At 46.5% G+C, this 22,530-nt stretch overlaps 1 long non-coding RNA gene across 1 annotated transcript in view; it reads right to left on the reverse strand.

Annotated features, from left to right (window-relative positions):
* Positions 1 to 8,457: 8,457 nt before the first annotated feature.
* Positions 8,458 to 22,530, reverse strand: part of LOC116961871 — an 85,691-nt gene continuing 71,618 nt past the window's right edge. The window contains exons 4-5 of the long non-coding RNA XR_004407180.2: positions 15,028 to 15,216; positions 8,458 to 9,045 (exon numbers count right to left, since the gene is read on the reverse strand). This is a non-coding gene — a long non-coding RNA (uncharacterized LOC116961871). The remainder of the gene's footprint in view (positions 9,046 to 15,027; positions 15,217 to 22,530) is intronic.

Genomic DNA, 22,530 nt, shown 5'->3' on the forward strand with positions numbered 1-22,530 from the left:
AAGGCTTACTCAACACTGGCCCACGCCTGAGTAAATGCATGCCAAAATGACCTCTTGCTCTCCAGGAGACCCCATGAGACATGGCACTGCCCTGGTCTCTTTGGGAGCAGGGGAAGCGTGCCATCTGTCCCCGTGCAGACCTCTGTGGAGCAACTTGTCAGCACTTTACCCTGGCCCGCACAAGTCTGCTCTTCTCCATCCAGCGGTGGGAAACAGGAAAGGAAGGTTTTCATGCTGTGGAAAAAATGGATAAGTGATGTGTGGCACCCTGTTACTTTGGGAACCTTGCTATGACGGTTGCTCAGACTGTCCTGGAGGGGACTAATTTGATGGCCGGCGAGAGAGGAAAGCGTGGTCACTCATGTCTTGTTCTCAGTGCTGCAAAGAGCACCTTGGCTCCAGACCTGTTTTGTGTAAAGTGTGTCGAGGGCAGGCAACATAGACCAAAACGTCAGAGCTACAACCTTCACTGCTCTTTGTTCTTGACAGTAACACTCCTGCTTACACAAGTGGATGAGCAGTGGTACCTCTCCTTTGGAAGTGCATCCCAGCCAGGGCTCCCAGTTCATCGAAATCAGAATGCATTTGATGCCACTACATGCCAAGACACCTTCTTAACTCCAGTTAAAGCTTTGCTTTAAGCTGTGCATGTGCCTTAGTGCCACTCTTGCTAACAGGTGTCTAGACTGAGGCACTCCCAGGCACTATTTCCTGTAACAATTTGCCACCCCAAGAGGTTCCCCTGATTTTCCTCTTTCTTATTCGTTATTAGTGACATCTAGTGACCAGCAAGAGTCATGCAGTAAATGAATGAAACCATAATTAATAAGGTAGACTGAATTTACATGACAAAAAAGTACTTGGTCTATTAATTTAGGAGGTATTTCTCACTGCTGCCAGTAGAGAAATCATTCAGGCAGGTTCTCTGGTGTTTGAAATTATCCTTCTACTCTTCAGCCTTCTGCAGAATGCCAAGGACTGCCCCAGCTCCTGCAGGAAGAAGGCACTTGGCTAAGACTTTCCAGAATGTTTTATGATCCAGATAACAGTATCGGGGTTTGCATTTTGACGTGCTTTAAAGGGTCTGATTTTCAGGTAGGGAATTTGCAACTTTTCTTATGAATCAGGTTTCTTCAGGATATCTCAGTTGGGTGTCTGAAAGACTAGGCAATTCATAATACCTCTTTTTAACCTGCTTTCCTAATAAAATAAGAATATTTAATTGCTTTGTGTATTGCCACCATTCAGCTGAGTTTCTACTCCCTACCAGCTTGCACCCCAAGTCACACAGCTAGTAGGTCATTACGCTCCTACTATGCTTTGTGCAACTAGGAAACCAGGCAGAGCAAAGTGTCTGAGATGGTTCTACAGGGAGAGAGACTGCAGCAGCACTGAAATCCTAACTAGGTGCTAAAAAGTCCACTTGGGAAAGAAGGCAAGTGGGAGAGATACTTTATACATAGCCCTGCCATAGCAATAAGCATCACTTGACGTTCATGTTGGACCAACATGACAAACAGGTCATGAAGACCTGTTTGGAGCAAGTCCAGAGGAGGCCACAAAAATGATCACAGGGCTGGAGCACCTCTCCTATGTCTGAGAAAGTTGGGGTAGTTCAGCCTGGAGAAGGGAAGGCTTCGGGGAGACCTTATAGCAGCCTTCTAGTACTTAAAGGGGTCTACAAGAGTGCCAGAGAGGGACTTTTTACAAGGCCATGTAGTGATAGGAAAAGGGGTGATGGCTCTAAACTGCCAGAGGGCAGATTTAGATGAGATCTGAGGCAGAAATTGTTCCCTGTGCCGGGGGGGAGGCGCTGGCCCAGGGTGCCCAGAGCAGCTGTGGCTGCCCCCTCCCTGGAAGGGGTCAAGGCCAGGTTGGATGGGGCTGGGAGCCCCCTGGGCTGGGGGAAGGGGGCCCTGCCCAGGGCAGGGGGGGGCACTGGGGGGGCTTTGAGGGCCCTTCCCACCCAAACCAATCTATGATTCTGTGTCTTCTAGTACACCAAAGTCAGTCTGCTTTCAGATTCAAATCCAGGGCAAAATGGGCTTGGCTTGGTGCTTGCTACTGCCAGAATAATCTGTTCAAATAACCAAAGAAAGTGGCTATAATCTCAGATCCTTTTTGTTGCTGCTTTTTTCCAAAGTAATGCCACACTAGGTGAACAACAGTGCCCATCTGCAGAGCACCTCAGCTGTGAGACACAGTGGGGGGGCAGACAGGTGAATGCACCACTGTTTCTGATTTTTATTTGCGTCTCGGGGAGCTGGGGAAAGAGCTGGCTGCACAGTGGTCCAGCTGAGGAACCTCGCTCCCCAGCAAGGTTTCAGAAAGCTCTCTCAGCATCCAAGCCCCCACGCTGGTGAAGATTATGCCTCAGGTAAAAATCACTCTAAAGGAGGTAAATCAACCAATGGTTTTTGGCTTGTGCACTCACCAGTGTGCCGTGCAGGGTGTGAACTCTGTGCCACGCTGTCTGCTCCCCACACCGCCGCAGGAAATGGTGTGGCGTGGGGCTGGCAGAAATGGGGAGACGTCCAAGCCTCCAGCCAGAGCAGGCTGCTGGTGCACCCCGCCGGCTCTGGGAGTCGGGGTGTGAAATGCCACAGGGGAGGGAGGTGTCCAACCCAGCCCGTGGGTCGCAGGGACGCTGCAGAGCGGAGCTGGGACCCACGAGGGCAGCGAGGAAGGGGAAGCTGGGCAGCCAGGGGCCAGTAGCAAGCCTCACGTTTCTCTCTGTGTCCCTGCTGCGCTGGTCACCCCACTGCCGGGTCCACGCCGGCCCCCAGGGCTGCTGGAGGGGTGCGTAAGGGCTTTGGACCCTACAAGACAAGGGCACGTTGAGCAAGCTCCGGCTGCGGGCCCGGGAGGTGAATGTCTCAGCATTATTTCCTCTGACAGGTGCTGCAAACGATATGCCTAGTCACAGACTGAATGCAAAAAGTGTTGCAGCCCTGAGCAAACCCAGAGCTAAAAAGGCCACACCATTATGCTGTTAGTCAGAGCAGATGTTTGCAACGGTGGCAGTGACCTGAAACTGCTAATCTTTTTTGCTCAGGGAGGGCCTTCAGCCAGGGGGGCTAGCAAGTGTGGAATAAATAAACCAGGCTCTTCTTTCCTTCCCTGAGCTGCCTGCCACATTCAGCTCTCGCATAAGGCCAAGAGAACAGCGAAACAGGGGTGACAGCTGACAAGCAATGCCCTTCACAGCTAACCCGCTGGTGGAAACAGCTGCTGGGGCAAATTTCAGACAAAGCTGGCTTAGTCCGTGGCCCCGTAGTTGGAAGGCTGCAACCTCCCACCAGCTCTGGTTTTATCTCCTTAACTCAGGCTCTGCTCCTCTGCCTCTTTGCACGGTTTCATTCTGCCTGTACGTGCACCACCAAGCACCTCGGGGCAGCGACCTCAGCTGCCAACCTGTATGCCCACCCTCACGTGCACTTGCACAGCAAGAGCGAGCTGCCAGCCGCTCCATGGAGCACGGGGTGCCCCACAGCTCCCACACTACTGTCCAATTCAGGGAATTTGCGCCCAGGTTTTGGTGCTGAAAGGAGTGAGGTTGCTGTTAAGGTCAGAACTACTCTTAGATTTCCCTCTCTGTTTCTTCAGCAAGGGAGCTGTGCTATCTGCAGCACTGGTGCTTGTGGCGAGGAAGAAAATAGCAATGTCTTCCTTGGTTGATCCCCAGAACACTGACTCCTGAGCCGAGCATCCTGAAGGAGCCGGGTGTCCACGGTCTCTCCTTGAGGGCCCACCTCAGCTCAGCACCTCCTGCGCTGGGTGCAAACACCTGAAACAGCTGCTGTGAAAGTAGGCTCAACCCCCACACCAGAGAAAGAGCAGTTAGAGACATTTTGCTTTCACTTCTTGAGATGGAGAAAGCGCTGTAATCTGCAACTTGGGCAGCAAAGGAGGGTCTAACGCAGAAATTCTGCAACCCCTTTCTCAGGCCATACATACTCTCTTGCACCAAACATAATAGAATTTCCTGTTTCATGTAAGTTATGCCCATCTCCTGCTAACCTCGGAGGTGACTCTCTCCCCCTCATATCCTTCATAGCAAGTGTCACCCAGGGTACAATCTGCAAGGTCCACTACAGCTTTGAAGAAAAATGTCCCTTAAAAAAAAAAAAAAAATAGAGAAATAATATGTCCAAAACTAGGTCAAACCACTCTTTGGGCACACCTGTTTCTCTTGATTGGACTCTGGAAAGACCTATAAGCTTGATTTAGATCAGATGCATTGTGTTTGGACAGCTGGGCTAATGGTGATGACTTCCACCCCATCGCTTTGTGGAGTTGTCACAAGGAAGTATTTTCAGGTGGATTGCAGGTGGGGCTAAAGCACAATGTGGTTTACTAGGAGAAGGCAGCTAGCTTTAATATGGAGACAAGCCCTGCACAGGGGGTTGTCCATCCCTGTGGTGGACAGTCATCATTTCAGTGCTGGTTTTTCACGTTTTCCATAAGAGGAGGTGTCAAAGCATGCTACAGCCAAGGGACACGTCTAGAGAGCAGCATGCCTGAGTGTCGTCTCGTCAACTTGGTCCCTTTTTGCTTGATTTGGAAACATCTCAGAGGACTAAAAGGAGGCACCATTTAACTGGAATGCTAGACCTGAGGATTCGTTGCTGGCTGTTTCCAGGTAAGGAAATTATAATGGTATAGAACGTAGAGATGAGAGAAGCAAGGATCTGTTTGAGATGTGCAGCTCTACCCAGATAGTCTGGGCCAGGGCAAAACCCACCCATCACTGGCCACCAGTATGCTTGGGGTAAGCTGTGAGCAAAGACCCAGGAGTCAGAAAGGCAGCAGAAGTACTCAGCACTTCCTAGCATTTCATGGGGAGAGCAAGAAGATGGCAGGAAGGCGAAGACAACACAAGACTTCTGCCACAGTGCTTCGCTGGGTACAAAAATGTGTGACTAATGATGGAGTTTGGGGATGTGGAGGGCCTCAGACAGTAGTAGGCTTTGCTTCCTGCTGCTAAACATGACCGAGCGGGAACAGCGCTGTGAAAAAAGTCGGTTTAGTAGCACATCAGACTAAATGCCACTGTCAGGGTACCAAAGTTGGGCGAGCAGAGAAGCAGGGCTTTTGTTTTTTAACAATTTGTCTTTAAAGGTCCCCCTTCTTTTTGGAGCATTTCCATGTCTTTGGAAACAGAGTAGCAAGTGACCCATGTGAAAGCTTCCAACAATCCTCAAAGCAAATGACAACAGCTGTGACAACAGTGTGACCCTATCCTTTCTGAAGTGTATGGACAACTGTAAGCACCAAGAAAAATCACCTCCGATTAAAATTGTATTTTTTCACCAGCACTTCCCTGCTTCCCCAGTATTGTTGCAGGCAGTAACTTACTGAAAGCTCTAAGTAAAGCCACAAAACACTTGGCTGCAGCAGACAGCACCAGAACGCCTTTGCGGTCTTCATTTAAACTGTTGCCAGCCATAATGACAGAGATTAATTTGCAAAGGCATCTGTGTCAGGGGAGCTCTGGTACATAGCTGCTGGCATGCACAGACACGTTGCTCTCGGACAGACTGCACGAGGGCGTGTGGCTGGGAAGCAAGGGCTTCGGCAGGACCTGATGCGCGTACCCGAGGCTGTGGAAGTGGATGAGTAGGCGTTCAACTGCATCTAAGGTCAGTATCTGGAGGGGGGGTAGCCTTGGAGCGCCTGGGACCTGCCATGGATGCCTACAACCGTAACCAACTCCTCATCCCTCCCAGGACATCTTGATAATGCTATCTCCTTGCCTTCCTGTCTGTAAAACATTGGCCTCACTGTAAAAGCCTAATATAACCAGGCAAGCATTTAAAAGCTACTATTTCAACCTTGTCAAATTACATAGTGTTTATAATTACCTTGATTATGTTTAATTGCTTTACATACTACTGCTAGATTCTCATTAACATGGCTAAAAAAATCAATCAGACCAAAAAGCTTCTCATATTTTGCGGTGTATATCAAGAACGTAACTTGTCATGCACACAGGCAGATTTTTGCCCTGGTTTCCCAAGGAAACGCGTGTGTGTCTGTCAGCAGCTGCTGTTAAGTTGTTTTCTCTCCCTTAAAACTTTTCCAGTCTGGTGTCCCAAGTTGGCTTGATATGAAAGACACAGAAATGCTTAATTCAGTCAAATACCACAAATATAAGCAGGTGGATGCTGTTCCTTTACTGTAATTACCCCAGGTGGTGGAAACGCCAGCTGGCTGGTGCTATCAGTGCCTCCGAGGAAGGCTGATATTGGCTGCTTCAGGGAAAAACCAACTCCAAAGTGCCCACTGTAAATCAAATAAAGCAGAATTTGCATGTATTTAAGATATACCCAGTTCACAGACCACATCCTGGTCCCATGAGCTCTTCAGCTGCTGGTCCACCCTGACACCACAGCCTCAACAAACTCATGGCTTTCCAGATATGGGCTTTTCTGATGGCAAGACATACGTTCCTTTTTCCTGAGGGAGTAACGTTTCCTTGCATCACAGATAGGTTTTCTTTGCATCATCCAGATTGTTGCAGATCCATTCCCTGCCTTTTTTGTTCTTTACCATCCTGTCGCCAGCAACAACGTGGCAAACATTATCAGCAGTGATTTCACATTTACTTAAAAAACTTTAGTGAGAATATAAAAATGTCTTGAGCGTCAGACTGGTATCCTCCAAGTTTCTATTTGATGACCACCCAACAACGCACCCTTTTAAGATGTGCCAGTTGATCAACTTACAGTGCACTTCTTAGTTCATGTGGTTCCCTCTTTCTGTTTCACTCAGAAGCCCATAAGAGGAAGGCATACCATTTCTACAGCAAGACTTGTTTTCCATAGAGCCATAGTGGCTGGCATTAATCTTATTTGCATAATTATTTATCAGCTCAATACTGCATCATCTTTCTTCATTGCTTGATGCTAACAGCAGTCTGGGTGGTTCTGGGTATTGCTTGGATCACCCTCAGAATCACTGAGAATTGTTCTAGATTCCCTTCCAGTTTCTCTCATCCTGGGACTCCTCATCGACATGGAAAGCCTCAACAAGTCCTGGCCGTGAGAGGAAAGGCTCAGGACCGGTTCGTAAACAGCCCTCTCGTCTCCTGGAAGAAAGGAGACATTACTGAAAGAGGAGATCTCCATCTTCCAAGGAAACTGTCTCATTTTCTGCTCCTTCAGCTTTTGGGCTCTGTCTATCCCATTTGACCTTGTGATGCTTGTGCTCCTATTCATTGTGCTTGCTCACACCACGGCACAGCAATATAAAGTTGCTGGGGTTTCTTGTACTCCATGAGTAGCTCAAAAGTTCTGAGAGCCTCTTTCAGAGAGGGCCCACTTGGGAGCCCTCCAGCTTGCGAAACCAATAGATTTCATTTCTCTGTTTTCTTCCCACCTTACCGTCTTTGTAGGAAAGAAAATGTATGTTCTCCCTTTGACTTTTCTCAGCGAGTGCTGACCCCTCTCCATTAGACATCCCACAGTCCCCCACCCATTCTATCCTGTTCCTCTCCTTGAATGACTGGCAACACTGTGCAGAGCTGGGCAGGTGCAAAATGGCCCATTTGTAAAGGAAGGTGTCAAAAGGACCAGAGAAATGTCATATTCCTTCATAAATCACAGGTGAATAATTCTGTTCCCTTGCCAGAAACACGCGTACTTCCCATAGACGGCAACTGAATGCACAGCAGGGAAAATTCTCCTTGATTTCTATCTCTCCAGGTGCCGACATCATTTGCATTATGCACACGAATTTCCAGTCTGACATTTTCTACAAATTTAATCCACTTTTGGGAGTTGCTAAAAAACCTTTTTCCTCCTCAACCTGAGAGCTTCTAGATTCATCTAAAGCATCTGGGGAGCTCTGAAAATGCTTTTAGAAACATCAGGTAAGATGAGGCCAATTCTCAGTCTGCTAAGTACTGTGTCTCCATTGGCATCCTCAGGCTATGTCTATTGACATCAGCGGACATCAGGTCTGGCACTAGAAGTGTTCTTAGCTTTATTTTATGAGAGCCTGAGATGTACTTATGGTTCATAGCAGAGCTCTGTGCCAATGCTGCCTTGAAAAAAAAAAAAAAAATGATGTGTTAGTTTAACATTATTAGTAAATCTTTAGCTCTGCTGCAGCAGCACTTTGCAGTTATTTAATACCTCCGGGGACAACTTCCTTAAAATAATAGGTGAAGTATTGGGACTTGAGAGAGCTGAGTGTAATTCTCTGCTGTTCCAGATTCAGATCTTTGGCAGATTAAAGCGCAATGCTCTGCTGTGACAGGGTACCCATGCACACCCCAGCCCCCTGGGAGAAGGGATGCAGTGCAACGGGATTATGAGTGTACAGTTATTTTGTGTGAAGGTGTAGAAAGCAGTTCAAATGTGAACATGGTGATAAAGCTTAAATAAGAAGTTTTCAGAACTGCCTAGCCAAATCCAAAGCTCCAAAACTGTCCTTAAGTTGCCTTGTCTCAAAACTTGAGCACAAGAATATTGTTCCAACCAGCAAAAAACAGTATCCCAGCACTCCAGTGAGGGCTGAGTGGTTGTAAAAAAGGGGTCAGGATTTGGGTCCTAAGGGGAAACATCTTCAGGTCATGTTTTGCTGATTTTAAAGATCTCTGAGGAAATACCCTGTGATTACCACATGCGGGGAGTTATCTGGCTTGTAAATACACCTACCTTATAAAATTTTGTATCTGTTTGATCTCTTCAGCTGTCAAAAATCCCACAGGAATATTTATCATGGTTTTGCATAGAGACAGAGAATGAAATAAAATTTTAGTTTTACAATATCACCAGCTGCTTAGGGTGGGCTTCATGCACACAGAGATATCTGGTCTAGACATAAAATCTGGTGTCCAGGTGCAGTACTTGAACCTCCACGTTTCAAGGCTGTCTGTGGCGATGTACCCCGGAGAAGTCCTGTTTTCTCTAAGAGCTATTTGATCAAAACTGAAAGGAGATGGGCTGCGTGGAATGGTGTGGGTGGCCAGTCACATCGAACCAGGAACGTTACATGTTCAGCCCGACTTCTCCAGTACTCTCAGCGTTCACGATTAGTCTGCAAAATGACACAGACAAATAAAAATCTCATAAAGAATCAGTCAATTAACTTAAAATAATGCATGAGAGGAGGGAAAACTCTAGGTTGGTGGTAGGTAGTCCGTGAGAATAAAAACACACCCAGCCCCGCTACGGCGTCTGTCCCGAGGGGTGACGTAGCGCGGCACATCCCTGCTGCACAGCCTCTCGTCGTGCCCTCTCATCCTCCGCGGAATGCCCCGGGTGTGCTCAGGGGTGCCCCCGGCACAGAGCGCCGGCCTGCGCCCAGGCAAAAATCCGCGGGTCTTGGCTGGGGCCAGGCTTGCTTACAGAAAGGGCTGGTGGGCTCCCGTTCCTCATCCTGTGAGGGTCTGATTTAGCACCCAGTGAAGGTCTTGGGGGTCCTTCCCCCCGAGCCCGGTGGGCGCAGACACAGAGCCCGAGTGCAGGGCCCGTCGCGCCCCGCAGCTCCTTGCAGCGGTGGCTTTACCCCCTGCCTGCTCCTGGCCCCCAGCTGCCCGCGCAGAGCCCCCCTCGCCGCAGCAAGAGGGGAGCGCTCCACAAGAAGAGCGTGACTGGTTAATTCCTTAATGAGAAGCAGTCTGAAGGTGGGAAGAAACTACAAGATATTAAAGACCGTTGTTAGCATTGCTATCAAAACCATAAGATAGTTTTCCACAAGTTCCTCCTTCGTTTATTTCTCATGTAAGAGATGTTGTCAATACTGAGAGAATTTTCCATCTCACAAATTACTATCAAACAACTTGGCACTGGGCTCTAATTTGAGACATATTTGATTTAGCAGACAGTATGAAACAATGTCTAAATTACTTTCCACAAATATTTAAAATACACAAAGGCATGACTCTAAATCTGATGGTTGGATGCAGAACTTGCTGGACTTCCTATATATATTTATTTCTCTAATCGGATTTTATAAATACCTTTGTATCACAGTCTTTCTTTGCCCTTTCTATAAAATGCTTTTATGATGACAACTTTATTGGTGCTGAAATTATTCCTTTCTTCACTTTCAGATCACAGTAACCTTGTTTGCTTTTGAGTATTACCTATTATTTTTTATCCCTATCATAATGATATGCATTATTTCCCTTTCTTTTTTATAGTTTTTGGTTTTTTTTTTCCACAATGATGTCTCCTTGAGAGAAAAAGACACAATAATTAAAAGGATGGGGTATCTCTTGATGTTTCAAGTCTGTGATGTGTGAAATACTCAGAAATATTAAAGAGAAATTTGGCAAGTTTGTAATGTCTTTGAAAACGTAGACAAGAATCTTCATCCAGGTCTTTTTTCTTACTTCCAGTCAGTATTTATGCAGGCTTTCTAAAGCTGCCTTATTTCTAACGCATACCCCCCAGGGCACTTTAACTTTCCCATTTGCCCAGTGCACTGATGTGGTGAGTAATCTGGCACGGCCCATCAGCGAGGCTCAGACACGTCTCCTAGTGCAGCCAGAAAAGGTTACAACTGGGAGAGAACACAGATGCCAAAATCATATCACGTTAGATCCTTTACGAGTTCTCTGAGGTAATTCTCTTTCTTGAAATGACAGAACCAGCTGGGCAGGGACGGCACATTTCACAACCCGGGCTGCCTTTGGAGCATCGCTGTGGCACGGTCTCTTCAGGTGTCCGAGTCAGGTCCTGGCTGGCGCGAATCCCCCCAGGCAGCCCCGCGTGGCTGGTGCTAGGTCTCTCGCAGGAATTCAAGGCGAGCCATGAGCATGGTTCTGTTTGTGGCATGGGAATTTGAAAGGCCTGGTAAGATCCGGTGGACCAGAGATGCTCTTGAATTGAAATGAATAACTGGGAATAGTTTTCTCCTTTTTCCCACTGTGAACAGGAAGATTCCCCTTTCCTGTAAGGAGGTCTCCACTGCTTACAACACAGAAGCAGTAGCAGTGAATGAGGCAGAGTGGCTAGAGAACGGTCAGCGAATACAGAGTATGGTCAGTAAATCGATATGGAGCTTAACACGCCATGGGCAGAGTCACTCAGGACAGGGGGACAGTGTCCACCAAAGCACCAAGGGTCTCTCAGTAATTGATTCATGCCTTCTGCGTGGGGACACTGAGTAACTGCTGTGATGCTACCCTGGGCTGGGGCAGCGTGGAAACAGCACCCGAGACAGCAGAAGACTCAGCGCTCAGTGAGCGGGGGCTGCCACTCAGACCTCCTTGGTGCCTCACATTTATACCTGGACGTCCCAGCAGATCTTGTTTCCCTTCTCACCACCTGCGGCAAAATCACTCCTGCTCACTTGGTCCGGACAGTGGAAGAGCACGGCCGGGCTCTTTGTGCAGTAGCAAATATAAGACTAACACAGCTCAGCCCCATCCCTGAGGGAGAGGTGATGAGCTGCAGGCACCATCACTTCATGGACCGTTGGCTCAGGCTAGTTGATATAAAATGTCTGTAAGTGTTGGGGTAGCTCTGGGTACCACCAGCGATGCATCAGTGAAGCTACTTATTCTTCCAATGTACTTGTTTTTATCTTTCTGACCCTTGCTTTGCAGCCACGATATTGGAAAGCAATAGCAAGTTTTATGTTCTATGCTTTCAGTTTTGTAGCCTTATGGTCCCAGCTGAAAACTGATAAGATAAGCTCTAAAGACTTAAAAGGCGTTTGGCAGGCAAAAATTAACCCACGTGCTGGTTTTGAAAAAATCTCACAAGCCATTTTGCAGCAGAACTCTGGGCTCACATTATAGCTCTGGGAGCTTGTTAAATTGCTCATCTGACCAGCATGCTTCTCTGTATTTAATGTGATGTGGATGGAATCACAAAACAGAAACCAAGCAGAGATGATGCTCCAGACCTTTGTAATGAGATGTGTATGTATTGCTAGGATAGATCAGGCACTTCTAAAATATTAGACATATCTTATGTTTGGCAAGTAAGCAGGAAAGCATTTCCTGGGCCATTATCTGCCAAGCTTCTGGGCTCACATAAACCGATTTTCTGTAGCCACATCTGTTAGCAGTTCTGGCATGTCTCCCCTGCCTCTACCAAATCTCTTTCAATCACATCTTTAAGGGATCCATGGAATGCTTAAAAAGCAAATGTCACCTCATCTCATCTCGGATTTTGGGGCTCTCTGTGCTCTGTTCATTAGTAGATAAGGAAGCTGTTTGCAGCACCCTGGTCACTCCCTTTGCCAGTGATGGATCATTTTTCTCCAGTATGTCCTTTCTGAGTGGACAAGGTGAAAATCTAGAAAAGAAATATTCATGATCCCTAAGTACAGATACCTAGTGCCATTTGAGATGGTTTTGGATAACCAGTGCATCGCCATGTGATTTGTGGACAGGCCATGAGATTTATCAACCTGTTTTCTTCTGGAGAAAAAACTGGACACGTACCACAGAACATCCCTAGGAATCCATGTTTAGGAAACTGAGTCCTGACCAAAGGGACATATCAGATCTCATGATGTGGGATACCATGCTCATCCCCATGAATCCAGGAAACCCCTTGAAGCCAAAGAACTTTCTCCATACCAGTAAGCAACCCCTTGGATTTGCTTCAGACAGCCAACACCAACAGGGGACAAACACAGAACTTGTCTTGCAGAGAATCCAGTCCCACAAACAGGTAGAGGAGTTGTTTTGAGGACGTCGATGGACTTGCCCTGGACAATGTTAAGATGAAGCTAGTATCGTCAGTCCCAGGGGTGCACGACGAGGAAGAAAGGTGCTGGCAGAGGGTCCTTCCCATGGCAAGCATCCTGCCAATACGCTGCTAGGGGCCAGAGCCTCAGTCACGGCTTTCTCTCTGATATACAGAGCAAGATTCCAGCCAGACATGTCACTGCAGTTTCTGGATGGTGTGGGAATTGCACTGCTGCAGCACTGTACGGAATGAAGATGGCCACACAAAGAGTCCTTTGGCTGGAAAAGCAGAGAGGGAGTCTCCCAAACGTTACACAAGAAAAAAGAGACACAATGAAGGATGAGCACATGCCTGCAAAAATACACAGAGAGACAGGCTACAGATGACAAGGATCACTAATGGGAACTTGAACAGTTTTTAAAATCTGTTAGAATTAGAAGGAAGTCAAAGGAGGGCATAGATTCATTAGTTAATGAAAAATAAGAGCTAAGAATACCTGGTGTGGCAAGGAAAGCTTTGTTTCCTTCAGCCTTCTCAGTGACAGGTAAACTGCAACCTCTACTTTATTAGATTTAAATAAAGAGGTAGCACTGCTGACCAAAATAGGAAAAGACCAGGTTAATGCCTTTTTAGAGAAGTAATGGCATCCCGGGGAACAGCTGAAGTTCTCCCTCCTGCACTTAAGAGTCGTGTTAGGAGATCCCTAGACCTTTAGGGGTTATCTCTGCAAATTCCCTGTACTTGAGGAATTGAGGAGGACAAGCAGAGTAATTCATCTTTCAGGAGAGAAAGAAGAACCCAGGAAATTGGAGTAATCTAATACCCAGAAAGACAGAAGAGAAAATTATTAAACAGTCTCTTTGTAGTCCTCTAGGGACTAAGCTGATAAAACCCGCCAGCATAGATTACTCAAGAACTGACTCTCTCAAACCATTTCTAATTTCGTTCCTTGTCAGAGTAGCTGGCCAAGTGGATAAAGAGGAGGCAGCAGATGTGATATATCTTAAATTTATTAAGGGTATGACATTGTCTTGCATGACATTCTCTTAAGCAAAGGGGGAAATATGGCCCAGCGGGTGCACTCATAAAACCTGTAGATGACTCTGTATTGGGAATAGTACTGGGAGTTTTGAAGGACAAGATTAGCAGAGGCTGGATTAGTTGGAGAAATGGTAGAATATCAAAGTAGGTAAATTCAGTAAAGATAAGTGCAAAGGAATTCAGGCTGAGATAGATGGTTTCTTCCTCAGTATCTGCCACCACAAGATGAGACATTTTGCTGTAGAAGTTCTTCAGAAAATGTTTTCTCTTCATCAGAATGAATTCATGTGTGCTTTCTTTCCATAAAGGGTCACTCGAAAAGCACAAAAACTTCCAGGCTTCATTTCTCCAGAAAAAGCTGAAATTCTCCATGCAGGTCTACTTCTATCCTCAATTATTCCAGACCTAACTAACCATCAGTTCTTAGTCTAGCTGGTGTTTTTAAACCTTTGGAGCTGTCATTTTTCAGCTAAATAATCTTAATGGAATAGATTAAAAACTAACAAAACCAACATCTCTTGTGGCAAAGGAAAAGATGTTGGCTTGGGATGAATCTTGCAGATGAAGCAGTTAATTAGCCATGGCGCTCTTCAGTGCTAAAAGTTACCACTTCTGGCTGAAAAGTGGAGGAAAGGGCATTGCTGTGGAGTTAAATGCTTTGTTTTTATATTGCTGTACCTATTACCTTTCCCTTATTCATTTTGAAAGGATGAAGCTGTACTGTATTGCTGAAAGAAAAGGATGTTGTGAAAAATACATCAGTCAATAACAAATTGCTTGGATTGAGTAGTATATGCCAAAGACTTTTAATACCAAAAAGATTGAGCTTCTAAGAAAGCTATATAAACTCTTATTAAAACAAGCTACAGGAGCGTAGGACATCTACCCAAAAAATCCGTAAGAACTAAATACTGTAGCAGATAATTTGCCTGGAAGATAATTAACTATGAAGTGATTTCTACAGCATTTGGGTTAGCGCTGTATAAAGAGGACAAACCAGCAGCTGAAAATAACAGAGTATGTGTCTCTAATTTATTAACATCCTCGGAAAACGCCAGAATAATACAAAGCTAAGGAGAGCCTGTGTGTACCTGTGTGTAGAGCTGTAGGTGTGGGATACATAGACATGCCCATGCTTTTAAAGCTGTTCCCAACCTGCCTACCATGAAGAAGTGAAAATGGCAGAGGGGGATTAGAGCAAAAAACTGTCACAAGACCTGTAGGAACAGACACATTTCAGCAATATGGAAGTTCAGCTGAAAACCGGTCCCTGGCCCGACGCGGTCAGCACACGCCAGACTTGGTGATCAGCAGCTGAAATACTTACTCCTCCTGATGTGCTCGTCCTGCCACAATAACGGGGATCGCCACGGTACCCAGTGACACCAACATAAGGACAGAGGAAAATTGTCTCGGGCAAATCTGAAGATGTGCTGATGGACTGAATTCCGTAACTGTGATTCTCCCCTGGCCCATGCACCTCGATGTGGGGCTTGCTGCCTGCAGACCCAGCTGCCTGTTTGGGAATATGCCACATATGATACTGGCAGGTATCAGAAAGCGGCTCTCTCACGCAGAATTTACACCAGACATTCTTTTTCCTCACTCTTAATATATGTGAGGTAAGTCACATAGAAATACATGGCTACTGTTTACAAACATTAGAAAACAACAAATAAACTTGACTAGAGAATTACACTTTTTGATGGAAAACTCCAAAAACTCCATGGTTCTTTACTACATGTTGAGCAGAGCAGGAAGGAGGGAGGAGAAGCAGTATTGGGAAAAGAAATAACATGAAAATGCATTGTTTGCTGTCCAGTACACACGCTTTTCTTGGCATAAAAAAAATCCCAAAAGAGAAATAAGAAAGCCTAATTAAGTCAAAGGCCATTTTCCACTAAAAATTACCAACTAGTTCTTCAAACAAGTACCAGTGCCTTGACTAAGGAGTTTTCCTGTAAGCTCTGCAGGGTTCATTTCAATGTTAATCAATGCAGACATAATTTTTGGTCACTGGACTACCACCTGTTCTTAGCTTTTCTTTTGTGGAGAAGGCAAAAGCCATGAAAATTGTTAGCACAGAAATCTGAACAATCTTTGTAATACAAGGCAGAGACGTTTTGCGCTAACCACTTACAAACACTTACTCTGAAAAGCATGATAATCAAGCTGGGTTTCAAGACAACACGTCTAGATGAAAACCTGGGAACACATTTATATATTTCCAAGAAACATACATCCTGGAGCTCAGGTTAAACGCACAGGCGCTGCTTCAGGTTTCTAGTATAAATTAAAAACTTTCTTCTGTCTTTTTTCCTTGAGGGCCTTTGCAAAAGTAACTAGGTCCGAACTCATTTTCCATGTTTTTTTGCCAGTATTGCCTCAGGAAATGCAATGTATGGGCACTGGCAAATGCCTTGTACTGTGCACATGTCAATTTTAATACATCAATAAATTATTTGCCTGTAATCACCAATCTAAGATGCATTCAACAGAAGCTGGAGAGGTGAATGAAACGCTAGGTGTACAGATGTTCTCTTGCCCATATAGAACTATTTCAGAAAACAGGGTAGCTCTACTGGGATTCAGGATGCATGGGAGGTTTGTCCATCTAATTTTAAGTGACACCAAAAGTGATGTATGTTCTGTGACAGGCATTTGTGAACAAAACTGGCTGTTGTTTCCCTACGTTGTTGGCTCCCAGGATGGACCTCATGTACCTTGGGCATGAGCCTCCACTCTTTCCCCCTGGTGTTGCTTGAAGGGGCTGTTTGTACTCCACTACCTGAGGAAATCTCATCATTCAGGAAGAAAATTGTCCTGTGTAACTTTCTCCATCTGGCTGTAGCATGCCTGTCTGGATTTGTCTCACCCAGAGTTCCTTTGCAGATCCTGGAGAGAGGTAGACAACTTTGGAGGATGATTCACTCCACTTTCCTTAGCTGTGTCTCCCAGCATGGAGTAAATCACTCTAGGGAGGTGCTGATATACCACCACAGCTATAAAGAAGTCAACCCATGTTTAACTGGACCACCTGCTGTATTCGGTGGCTTTGGCAAAGCAGGACAACTTCTTTCTTCGGGGACTCTGCCCAAGGCATTGCTAGTTGTGCCTAGAGGTGGGCTCCCCAAACGGAGGAAGAAAAGCACAACGTCGTATGTTTAGTGCAGTTGCTTCCCCTGGATTCTGAGCCCCCCTAACCTTCCCAGGAAGAAACTCCACTGTGCAGCCCAGGCTACACAGCTGCTTGCTCCTGGGCTGCCAGCTCGGTGCCTGTATCATCACACTCTACAACCTGGGGTACCCCAGACACGAGTGTCCCTGCATCTCCTCCTGCTTTCCCATAGCAGGACACAGCAGTAACACCCTTGAGGTCTTTCATCTCAATGCATGCACCATCACAGACATGTCTCCTTGGAGGCTTGCTCCAAAATAAGACCGATGACAACTTGGTCCCTTGCAAAGTTATGGCTGAGTTAGAAGATTATCTCCCCCCTTCACTTGACTGAATTCATTGCTGCTTGGTACCTATGTAGGTTGCCTTCTCCTTTGTCAGTTCTGCAATTTCTTTGTCAAAATCCTCCTCCGCCATTTCAAGGTCAAAAGTTTCCTAGTATCATGGCAGCTTTCGGGGTCCAATAAGAAATGATTTGTTCATCAGAAAGATGTCCAAATTACTGAAGCATAATTAACCCTTATTGTTTCCAGTGGCAGGCCAAGTCTAACCAGCCCCAGATAGAAATTCATTCACTCTATAAATCGTAGCTATGCTAGCATTTGATGTTATAAATGTGTGCAGTCTGACAGATGTATTTTTATTAGGCTGTGTGCAATCTCCATTTGCATGGTAATGAAGCCTTCCAAAAGCATTCAGCAGGTGAGATGGGAGATGAACTCCTTCCATCAGCACCGCTTCTTGTATCTCATGATCAGTGGTATTTGTCAGAAACAGAAAAATCTTGTTAAACTGACACCAGCTGTGGTATCACTTACAACCTTACCATTAAAGCACAGGACTTATCCAAGTAGGTCGTGCCAGAGCACAGAGCTAGGACCTGTCACCACCAGTGACAGGACAAATTGCTGCTGAATCTGCTCGTGGTTTAACTAGCCCAAAGAGATTTTATGATATTCTAGTTTATACTCCTATTGCCATAATATTGGAGAACTTTGCCATCCCCAGTGCTTTTATGTCCCAGCATGCTGTTTTGTGTAGATGGCTCTAGGCCTTAATTTCTGCAAAATAAGAATTATTCCAGTGTGACATATCAAAGTTAAACTTTTTGTAGCAGGGCCTCTAACTGTATGGACAGCACTTAGCACCATTGTGAAGGGGGCTTTTTGTAAGACAAAGACCGAAACAATAATGATAGACTTCTGCATTAACCTCCACCTCCCAGGTGCGGTACTTTTTTTTTTTTTCATTAAAAAAAAAAAAAAAAAAAGCAATGCAGACATCTCATTAAGTCTCTCTATTTCAAACATAAATTGGCTTCTCAGTTGATCCATGGTTAATTGATGCAATCAGGGACACAGCTGAGGCACATTAAATGCTTAGCAATTGTAATGCAATAATGTCTGACAGTACTCCAGTAAGGGTGGCAAGAGTAAATCCTGCTTCCTAGGAAAGGTTTTGCACTTGGGTGGAGCCTGTCAGTGCTGTTGTGAGAGCTCCTGTCGGGCTGCATTAAAAACAGAGCCAGGTTCAAGTCGCTAATAGCTCCAGTTACCTACCTGCCTGCGGTCAGAGGCTGGGGAGCGCCATGTCCCTTGCTGGCTGGGGGTAAGGATGAGCACGGAGGAGCCTCTCATATCTCCTTGAGTCAGCATCACTTCCCACCTCTGCCTCCCGATTCCTCCCCAGCCTTGCCTGTAGCAGATGCTCCAGCCCACACCTCCTAGCGCAGGACTGGGGATCAGCTCTTCCCTTTTGGCACAAGCACGTGTATCTGTTTTGTGCAATTAAGACCCCCCGTGTCCCTGGTTAGCACTACCCACTGGCAAAGCAACATGGTGCTTCTCATCATGGAACTAGGTATTCCAGTTATCTGCGGTTCTTCCCAAAGTTCACCTGGGAAAACTTTGCATAGCTAGCCTTTTTCTTCAGAAGGTTGCCTTGAAGAAGTCTTCAGCCAAAATGGTTTAACTGCTTTGGGTAAAAAGAAGGTGAAACTTTTTTTTTTTTTTTAAAGGCTCCTACTTCTTCCTTTAGGGATTCACCCCTACCCCCAGTGCTTTGGAGGAGAGACTCAACATTTGGCAGTTTTGTCTTTATGTCAGGAGCAGCAGCAGATACTTCCCTGTGAAATGTCACCTCTGTCAGGAAGTCCACACTGGGAAAACAGCGCATTGGTTGTATGGCCAGGGGCAGTTTGGGGCTGGAATTCAGTCCAGGGGAGAGGAAATCCCCGCTGGGCACATTTTGTGCCACCATTTCAGGCAGCTCACAGGGATTTCTGCATGGAGGAAATCCACCAAGCCCCATCAGGCTGGGCTCTCCCCAGCTGGGGGTGCTGAGGAGGACAGCGGGGATCTGGTCTCGCTCCCAGTGACCGCCGGGCCAGCCAAAGCAGGCGGGAGGTGCTTGAGCGGGACTGTCGGGTCACGAGGCAGTCACACTATCACCAGGAGCGACACCTTAATGCCACACACACCGCTGGGATGTGGGCTTTCCTTCTGAGAATACCCCACTGAAAATGTGTTTTCTTTTCCCTTGAGTAATTTTGTTTTAAGCCTAATTTCTGATTCTAGCCTCTTTTTTCAGCATCCCAAGCAAACAAAGCCTGTCATAACAGTAATGAGACAAATGGACAGGAGACTGGAAATAATAACATGCCTGTTTAGCTGAGCTCTGGTGGGCTCTAACACCACTTCCTTAATGAGCCAGGGTTTGCACACTGTACCGCACCATCCATCTGCCTGTCTGCCTTCCCATGACTAACACTGAACTGCTGCCCAATTTAAAGCTCGTCAGACATAATTTGAGCTCCGGAAGATAATTATATTCCTCCAAGCTGTGTGAAAGTCACTGGCTGGGTAGGGAGGCGCAAGCTGAGCGCGTCCTCTGGAGGGAAATTGCCAGGGGGAGCTCGGCAGTTACGGCGATCGCTGGCAGGTCCGTGGGGGCAGGGGTTCCCGATGGCCAGCGCCGCGCGGAACGCGGGCCCAGCCTCTCGCCGGCAGAGCAGGTTCTTGCTGAGGTTATTGCCTTGGTGATGCTCCAGCCGGTGGGAAGCCGGGCTCCGTTTCTTGCGCTGCTGCGTGGGACAGGGAGGAGACACCCCAGTGCCGGTCGAGGGGCTCTGCCAGGCTGTTCGACACTTCCCCGGGCACTGCCCCGCTCTCCAGCTGATGTCAGCTGTACTACCCTAGGCACGGTGCATCTTGTGCATTCAGCAGCCCTCCACGTAGCCCTCTCTTCTCCAGTCCTCCCTCATACACACGCAAACTTTCTCCAGCACCGTATTCCCAGGCCAAACAGCCCTACCCTGCTCATCCGTGATTTCCTCACGCAGGAGCCGTGACAGACCCCAACCATCTCCACTGGCATTTGTGCAAGTGACTCCTAACAGACCCTCCTGGGATGAGCGGGCAGGAGCTGCGCACCACGTCCAAGGTGTGGGCTAACCCTAACCCCCCGCTCGCAGCCGTAACAAGAATGTTCTCCAGTACCTTCTTCAATGATTGCTAACACGAGATTGGTTTTCCCAGCACTGGTGGCGTTTTTCCAGGCATCCACTAATGCGACCTGCTGTCGCCACTTCCCTGGCAGAGGTGGTGGCCACCCAGCTCGGTGTTTCCTGCTCCCGAGGTGGTTCAGAAGACCACGGCCCAGCTGCTTGCTTCTCGGTGCGTGGCGGTTCAGCCGGGCTCGTGGCTCCCACGCGTTCTCACTATTCCATTACGTTATCTCGTGAGTTAACTAAAGATGCAATGGTGCACTGAAATCCCTGTGCCTAGGCAGTGATCGAATTTTGCTGATGTCATAAAAGGATTTGTTCCTCTGTTGTTTTCTGTAATGCCAGGTAATTCCTATTAAATAGTAAGTAATTGATTTACGGTGTTTGTCTGGGGCTTTTTTTTTTTTTTTTTTTCAGGTAATTGATTTATTTAGTCATTGCAATTACAGTAAATCATTTAACTAAAAATAATGTCAAATAATTAATTTACTTGGTATTTAAATATTAGAAATTGCCATGAATGACTGCAAATTACTCTCAGACAAGGAAAATTTTCTTATCACTTGCAGGAAATTAGATGATTAATTTTCAAATGTTATTGATATGTGCTGTTTTCAGTGGTTTGCCACTGCTGTTCCACCTGCTGAGCAATCCACAAGAAAATCCAGTTACTGATACTGATCCCAAAGCACTTAGGCCCCTGGTGCTCCCTTTCCAACTTCTTCTCCACTGCACGAGGCAGAGTTATGTCCCCAGACAGATTCAAGACCCTTGATGTAGGAGTCTGGATACTTTGCTAACAGGTTTCATTTCTCATCTGAGGATTCTCTGATGTCTAATAAGGCTTAACCCCACATTTCAGTTGTTTCACTGACAATCACTCCTCCAATGCCTCCCCTACATGGCCACCTCTTTGAGGTGAGGGAAACCCTGTTTGAACATATAACCTTTTAGATCTCTCCCCTACTATTAAATCTGGTGGAAACTAGCTAAAAGAGTAAAAAAGTGATGGAGAGAAGAGTAAGGGAGACAGAAACCACCAAGAAAAATCACAATATCCTTGCTTCTATAGGAAACCACCTGAAGAAATAGATTTAATTCCTTTCATTTACTAAGATGCTGGAGTATTCTGTGCTGAGGAGGATGGGATTAATGGTGTGTACTGTTCTGAAAGTGCTTTACTCCTAGCAGCCTACCCTTAATTGCCACACCTGCACAGCCGAGATAAAAATTCATGTGCTCAGCTGTCACGAAGCAAGCCTCAGCTGCTGTGGCACGGGAAGAAGAGTGGCACACAGAGATCAGACCTTGGAGTCCTCTCTGTGGGCTGCTTCAAAGTCCAAAGGCACGAAGGGTGCTGTCCTGGCCCAGGACACCGAGGCTCCTGAAAGAAAACGCGCTGGTTCCTAGAACGTGGTCGGTGCAGATTCCGTCACGCTGCCCATGGTATGCACCAGCTTGCCACGAGCTGGCCCAACTCCCCAGCTCCCCTGGTCCCTGCAGCTAGGAGAACAAGGACAAAAGCCCCAAAAGGTAAACCTCACCAGGCAAACAGGGCCAGCGTTATGCTCCCCAAGGGAAGCCAGTCTCTGCTGCAACAGAGGCCCTTTACTCTGGAAACTCGGTGATGAGGATGATAAAAATTTAGCCAATGTAGATTCAAAAGGACTAAATAGTGGGATGTCTGTGGAGTCCTCCTCCTTTCCTTTCAGTCTTTTTTTTTTGTTGTTTAATTTGAAGCATTATTAAAATAGCCTTCAGAAAGATCACCAAATGTAATCTCATACAGCAACTTGCTCTCCCCAAGAGAAACAGCAATGCCAGAGAAATAAAAATAATAATTAAAAAAAATAATAATAATAAACCTCAGACACAATTCAGTGCCTTCATTGGAATTCAGCATGCTGCTGTGTGGAGCTGCTCGCTTGGAAAGGTGGAGAACAAAGTCTCCCTATTCATACTGCTTATCTCACATGGTCGTCTTGTCGTGGGCACTGTGGGAGCAAAGCGAACGCAGAGAGGGAAGGGCTCAGGAGATTCCCAGCTAAAATTTACAAGCCCCTGCAGGCCCAGCCCTAAAAAGCACTAAGGAATTTGCTCAACTATAAAGCACACGTTGTAACACTCCCTGAGAGAAGGTACAGCAT

Source organism: Tyto alba, unplaced genomic scaffold (genome assembly GCF_018691265.1).
Source record: "Tyto alba isolate M040663 unplaced genomic scaffold, T.alba_DEE_v4.0 Super-Scaffold_16, whole genome shotgun sequence".
In the NCBI taxonomy this organism is placed as follows: Eukaryota; Metazoa; Chordata; class Aves; order Strigiformes; family Tytonidae; genus Tyto; species Tyto alba.